Raw genomic sequence first — 6,200 nt, 5'->3', positions numbered from 1 at the left:
AACTCTGATAAATGGAAGGTTGCTTAATCTTTACTTTACGAGGGTAAAAATAGGTTAAAATGGTTTAGGCGCCCCACAGTTCTAGGATGTGTAGTATCATCGTTTGTTGCTGGCATGTCATGGCATGTGCTAATGGGATTGAGATCCGGCTCTTCGCTGGCCATGGCAGAACTCTGACATTCCTGTCTTGCAGGAAATCACGCACAGAACGAGCAGTATGACGGTGGCATTGTCATGCTGGAGTCATGTCAGGATGAATGAGCAGGGTCCCTGGGCATCTTTCTTTGGTGTTTTTCAAAGTCAGTAGAAATGCCTCTTTAGTGTCCTAAGTTTTCATAACTGTGACCTTAATTGCCTACCGTCTGTAAGCTGTTAGTGTCTAAACGACCGTTCCACAGGTGCATGTTCCTTTTAAGGATTATCCCCTTTTTTTCCAATTTTTGTCAAAAATGACACACCCAAATCTAACTGCCTGTAGCTCAGGCCCTGAAGCAGGGATATGCATATTCCTGGTACCATTTGAAAGGAAACACTTTGAAGTTTATAGCAATGTGAAWGGAATGTAGTATAATATAACACAATGGATCTGACAAATACAATAGAAAGAAAAAAACAACCGTTCTTTTGAATTTTTTTGTACCATCATATTTGAAATGCAAGATAAAGGCCCTATGTATTATTCCAGCCCAGGTGCAATTTAGATTTTGGCCACTAGATGTCATCAGTGTATGTGCAAAGTTTTAGACTGATCCAATGAACCATTGCATTTATGTTCAAAATGTTGTATCAAGACTGCCCAGATGTGCCTAATCTGTTTATTAATAACTTGTCATGTTCAAARYTGTGCACTCTCCTAACAATAGCATGGTATTCGTTCACTGTAATAGCTACTGTAAATTGGACAGTGCAGTTAGATTAACAAGAATTTAAGCTTTCTGCCAATATCAGATATGTCTATGTCCTGGGAAATGTTCTTGTTACTTACAACCTCATGCTAATCGCATTAGCCTACGTTAGCTCAACCCTCCCGTGGAAGGGACACCGATCCCGAAGAAGTTTAAAAAAAAAAATCATGTTCTCGCAACATTTTCATCTCATTTTATGTATTCCTCCAGTGGATCACAGACGTTTGTCGCCATCGTGTGGCTATTACGTACACTGCAGGATGTGTTGGTTGGGGAGGAGAGAGAAAGCNGGCTCTATGTAGTACTGTGTGCCTCCCATAGTCTGTTCTGGACTTGGGGACTGTGAAGAGACCTCTGGTGGCATGTCTTGTGGGGTATGCATGGGTGTCTGAGCTGTGTGCTAGTAGTTCAAACAGACAGCTTGGTGCATTCAACATGTCAATACCTCTCATAAATACAAGTAGTGATGAAGTCAATCTCTCCTCCACTTTCAGCCAGGAGAGATTGACATGCATATTATTAATATTAGCTCTCTGTGTACATCCAAGGGCCAGCCGTGCTGCCCTGTTCTGAGCCAATTACAATTTTTCTAAGTCGTTTTCTGTGGCACCTGACCACATGACTGAAAGGTAGTCAAGGTGCGACAAATCTCGGACCTGTTGGACCTGCCTTGTTGATAGTGCTGTTAAGAAGGTAGAGCATCGCTTTATTATGGACAGACTTCTCCCCGTCTTAACTACTGTTGTATCAATATGTTTAGACCATGACAGTTTACAATCTAGGGTTACTCCAAGCAGTTTAGTCATCTCAACTTGCTCAATATCCACATTATCACTTACATAGACACTCTGGCTTTACTCAAAGTCAGTGGAATGTCGTTAGTTAACAGCTGCCCTGGGGAATTCCTGATTCTAACTGGATTATGTTGGAGGCTTCCATTAAAGAACATGTGTTCAGTTAGACAGGTAACTCTTTATCCACATTATAGCAGGGATTGTAAAGCCATAACACATACATTTTTCCAGCAGCAGACTATGATCGATAATGTCAAAAGCTGCACTGAAGCAACAAGACAGCCCCCACAATCATTTTATCATCAATTTCTCTCAGCCAATCATCAGTCATTTGTGTAAGTGCTGTGGTTGTTTAGTGTCCTTCCCTACAAGCATGCTGAAATTCTGTTGTCAATTTGTTTACTGTGAAATAGCATTGTATCTGGTCAAACACAATTTTTTCCAGAAGTTTACTTTGTAACAGGCTGATTGGTGGGCTATTTGAGCCAGTAAAGAATGACTTTTGCTTCCCTCCAGGCCTGAGGGCACACCTGCTAGTAGGCTTAAATTAAAGATGTGGCAAATAGGAGTGGCAATATCGTCCTCTATTATCCTCAGTAATTTTCCATCCAGATTGTCAGACCCCGGTGGTTTGTCATTGTTAATAGACAACAATAATGTTTTCACCTCTTCCACACTGACTTTACGGAATTAAAAAGTACAATTCTTGTCTTTCATAATTTGGTCCGATATACTTGGATGTGTAGTATCATCGTTTGTTGCTGGCATGTCATGGCATGTGCTCAATGGGATTGAGATCCGGGCTCTTCGCTGGCCATGGCAGAACTCTGACATTCCTGTCTTGCAGGAAATCACGCACAGAACGAGCAGTATGACCGGTGGCATTGTCATGCTGGAGTCATGTCAGGATGAGCCTGCAGGAAGGGTATCACATGAGGGAGGAGGATGTCTTCCCTGTAACGCACAGCGTTGAGATTGCCTGCAATGACAACAAGCTCAGTCCGATGATGCTGTGACACACCGCCCCAGACCATGACGGACCCTCCACCTCCAAATCGATCCCGATCCAGAGTACAGGCCTCGGTGTAACGCTCATTCCTTCGATGATAGACGCCAATCCGACCATCAACCCTGGTGAGACAAAACTGCGACTTGTCAGTGAAGAGCACTTTTTGCCTGTCCTGTCTGGTCCAGCGATGGTGGTTTGTGCCCATAGGCGACGTTGTGGCCATGATGTCTGAGGGAATTGTAGGCTTACAACAGCTTACAAGCCCTCAGTCCAGCCTCTCTCAGCATATTGCGGACAGTCTGAGCACTGATGGAGGGATTGTGCATTCCTGTGTAACTCGGGCAGTTGTTGTTGCCATCCTGTACCTGTCCCGCAGGTGTGAGTTCGGATGTACCGATTCCTGTGCAGGTGTTGTTACACGTGGTCTGCCACTGCGAGGACGATCAGCTGTCCGTCCTGTCTCCCTGTAGCGCTGTCTTAGGCGTCTCACAGTACGGACATTGCAATTTATTGCCCTGGCCACATCTGCAGTCCTCATGCCTCCTTGCAGCATGCCTGAGCACATTCACGCAAATGAGCAGGGGTCCCGGGCATCTTTCTTTGGTGTTTTTCAAAGTCAGTAGAAATGCCTCTTTAGTGTCCTAAGTTTTCATAACTGTGACCTAATTGCCTACCGTCTGTAAGCTGTTAGTGTCTAAACGACCGTTCCACAGGTGCATGTTCCTTTTAAGGATTATCCCCTTTTTTTCCAATTTTTGTCAAAAATGACACACCCAAATCTAACTGCCTGTAGCTCAGGCCCTGAAGCAGGGATATGCATATTCCTGGTACCATTTGAAAGGAAACACTTTGAAGTTTATAGCAATGTGAAAGGAATGTAGTATATATAACACAATGGATCTGACAAATACAATAGAAAGAAAAAAACAACCGTTCTTTTGAATTTTTTTGTACCATCATATTTGAAATGCAAGATAAAGCCCTATGTATTATTCCAGCCCAGGTGCAATTTAGATTTTGGCCACTAGATGTCATCAGTGTATGTGCAAAGTTTTAGACTGATCCAATAACCATTGCATTTATGTTCAAAATGTTGTATCAAACTGCCCAGATGGTGCCTAATCTGTTTATTAAAACTTGTCATGTTCAAAGCTGTGCACTCTCCTAACAATAGCATGGTATTCGTTCACTGTAATAGCTACTGTAAATTGGACAGTGCAGTTAGATTAACAAGAATTAAGCTTTCTGCCAATATCAGATATGTCTATGTCCTGGGAAATGTTCTTGTTACTTACAACCTTCATGCTAATCGCATTAGCCTACGTTAGCTCAACCCTCCCGTGGAAGGACACCGATCCCGAAAGAAGCATTTTCATGTTCTCGCAACATTTTCATCTCATTTCATGTATCCTCCAGTGGAACACAGACGTTTGTCGCCATCTGGCTATTACGTACACTGCAGGATGTGTTGGTTGGGGAGGAGAGAGAAAGCTCACGGTGCTATCGTTGGTTAAATCTGTGCACTGTGTCACTTGTCGCTTTCTCCAATATCAGTCTGTCTACAGTAGAGGGCGCTATAGCCCACGGATGGTGGTAGGCCTCAATCAGAAGAGTTTGGACATGTATATACAGCAGCGTTCTAAAACGTGAACGACAAATGATTGATTAAATAAATGATAAATGGCCAATATTCTTTGCCAATATTATAAATTCCGGATACAAAAAGAGTCTAGCTTGTAGGCAGGTCTATGAATTTGAATAGGATTACATGACATTTTTCCAACATTTAATGTTTGCCTTTTATTTATTGCATCCCTGTGAGTTGAGTCCAAACCTGAACCTTGTGTGATTGACGGGCGTCATTAGCAAGCAGTGTGTCTGAAGGGGATTGTACTGGAGGTGTGTTATAATAGCATACGTGCTCCTTTTTAAGATTGCAAGGCAGTTGGTCTTTATGAACATGATGATCGATCACCACGTAGTTGGTCATGTGATCTTGTTATACAAGAAGAAAAGCTATTTAGAAACTGGACAAGAGCTACACTACATCAACCGTTTTGTTGTTTTCCAATGTTTGGATTATTAGTTTATGATCGATGAGGGTTTTTACTCAATTGACACAGGAATGTGGCCATATTGTTTATTGTCTTTCCGGTTTAGAAGTCTGCTTTATTACGGTTGGGCACATTTGACATTTATTCCATAAAATCAGATTTAAAGTATTTTCTATTTTTATAGATAGTCTGAGGCAACAGGCTGATACCATTATACACCCACAGGTCTTAGTTTAGGCCACACTCTTGTATAGTCACACACACACACACACACACACACACACAAACAACACACACACACACACACACACACACACACACCACACACACACACACACACACACACACACACACACACACACACACACACACACACACAACACACACACAAACAAACAAACAAACAAACACTCAAACAAACCTTAATTGAATATGATATAAGAAATATTTGGAAAATATAAATATATAATATATATATATTTATTATTATATTAATAATATTATTATACGTTATTGTCATAAGCCCAGTGAAATGAATATAATAATGTATAGGATTACTACTAGTAGGCTACTCATTATAATAGGCCTAATTTGAATCTAGGCTTCTGCTGTTACCAATACTACTACTGCTACTAATAAGGATGATAATTATAATATATCATGATTTAGACTGAGGCAACAGGCTGATACCATTATACACCCACAGGTCTTAGTTTAGGCCACACTCTTGTATAGTCACACAACACACACACACACACACACACACACACACACACACACACACACACACACACACACACACACACACACACACACACACACACACACACACACACACACACACACACACACACCACACACACCACACACACACAACACACACACAAACAACAAACAAACAAACACTCAAATCAAATCTAATTGAATAATGATATAAGAAATATTTGGATAAAATTAAATATATATATATATATATATAATATTATTATTAATAATATTATTATACGTTATTGTCATAAGCCCAGTGAAATGAATATAAAATGTATAGATACTACTAGTAGGCTACTCATTATAATAGGCCTAATTTGAATCTAGGCTTCTGCTGTTACCAATACTACTACTGCTACATAAGGATGATAATTATAATATAATCATGATTTAGACAGAGATTGTTACCTTAAATTGTAATATAATCATGATTTAGACAGAGATATGCTACCTTAAATTAAATATAATCATGATTTAGACAGAGATATGCTACCTTCAATTATATATAATCATGATTTAGACAGAGATATGCTACCTTAAATTATAATATAATCATGATTTAGACAGAATATGCTACCTTAAATTATAATAATTCATGATTTAGACAGAGAAATATGCTACCTTAAATTATAATATAATCATGATTTAGACAGAGATTATGCTACCTTAA

Source organism: Salvelinus sp. IW2-2015, unplaced genomic scaffold (assembly GCF_002910315.2).
Source record: "Salvelinus sp. IW2-2015 unplaced genomic scaffold, ASM291031v2 Un_scaffold3306, whole genome shotgun sequence".
NCBI lineage: Eukaryota > Metazoa > Chordata > Actinopteri > Salmoniformes > Salmonidae > Salvelinus > Salvelinus sp. IW2-2015.
This window is presented reverse-complemented; position numbering follows the sequence as displayed.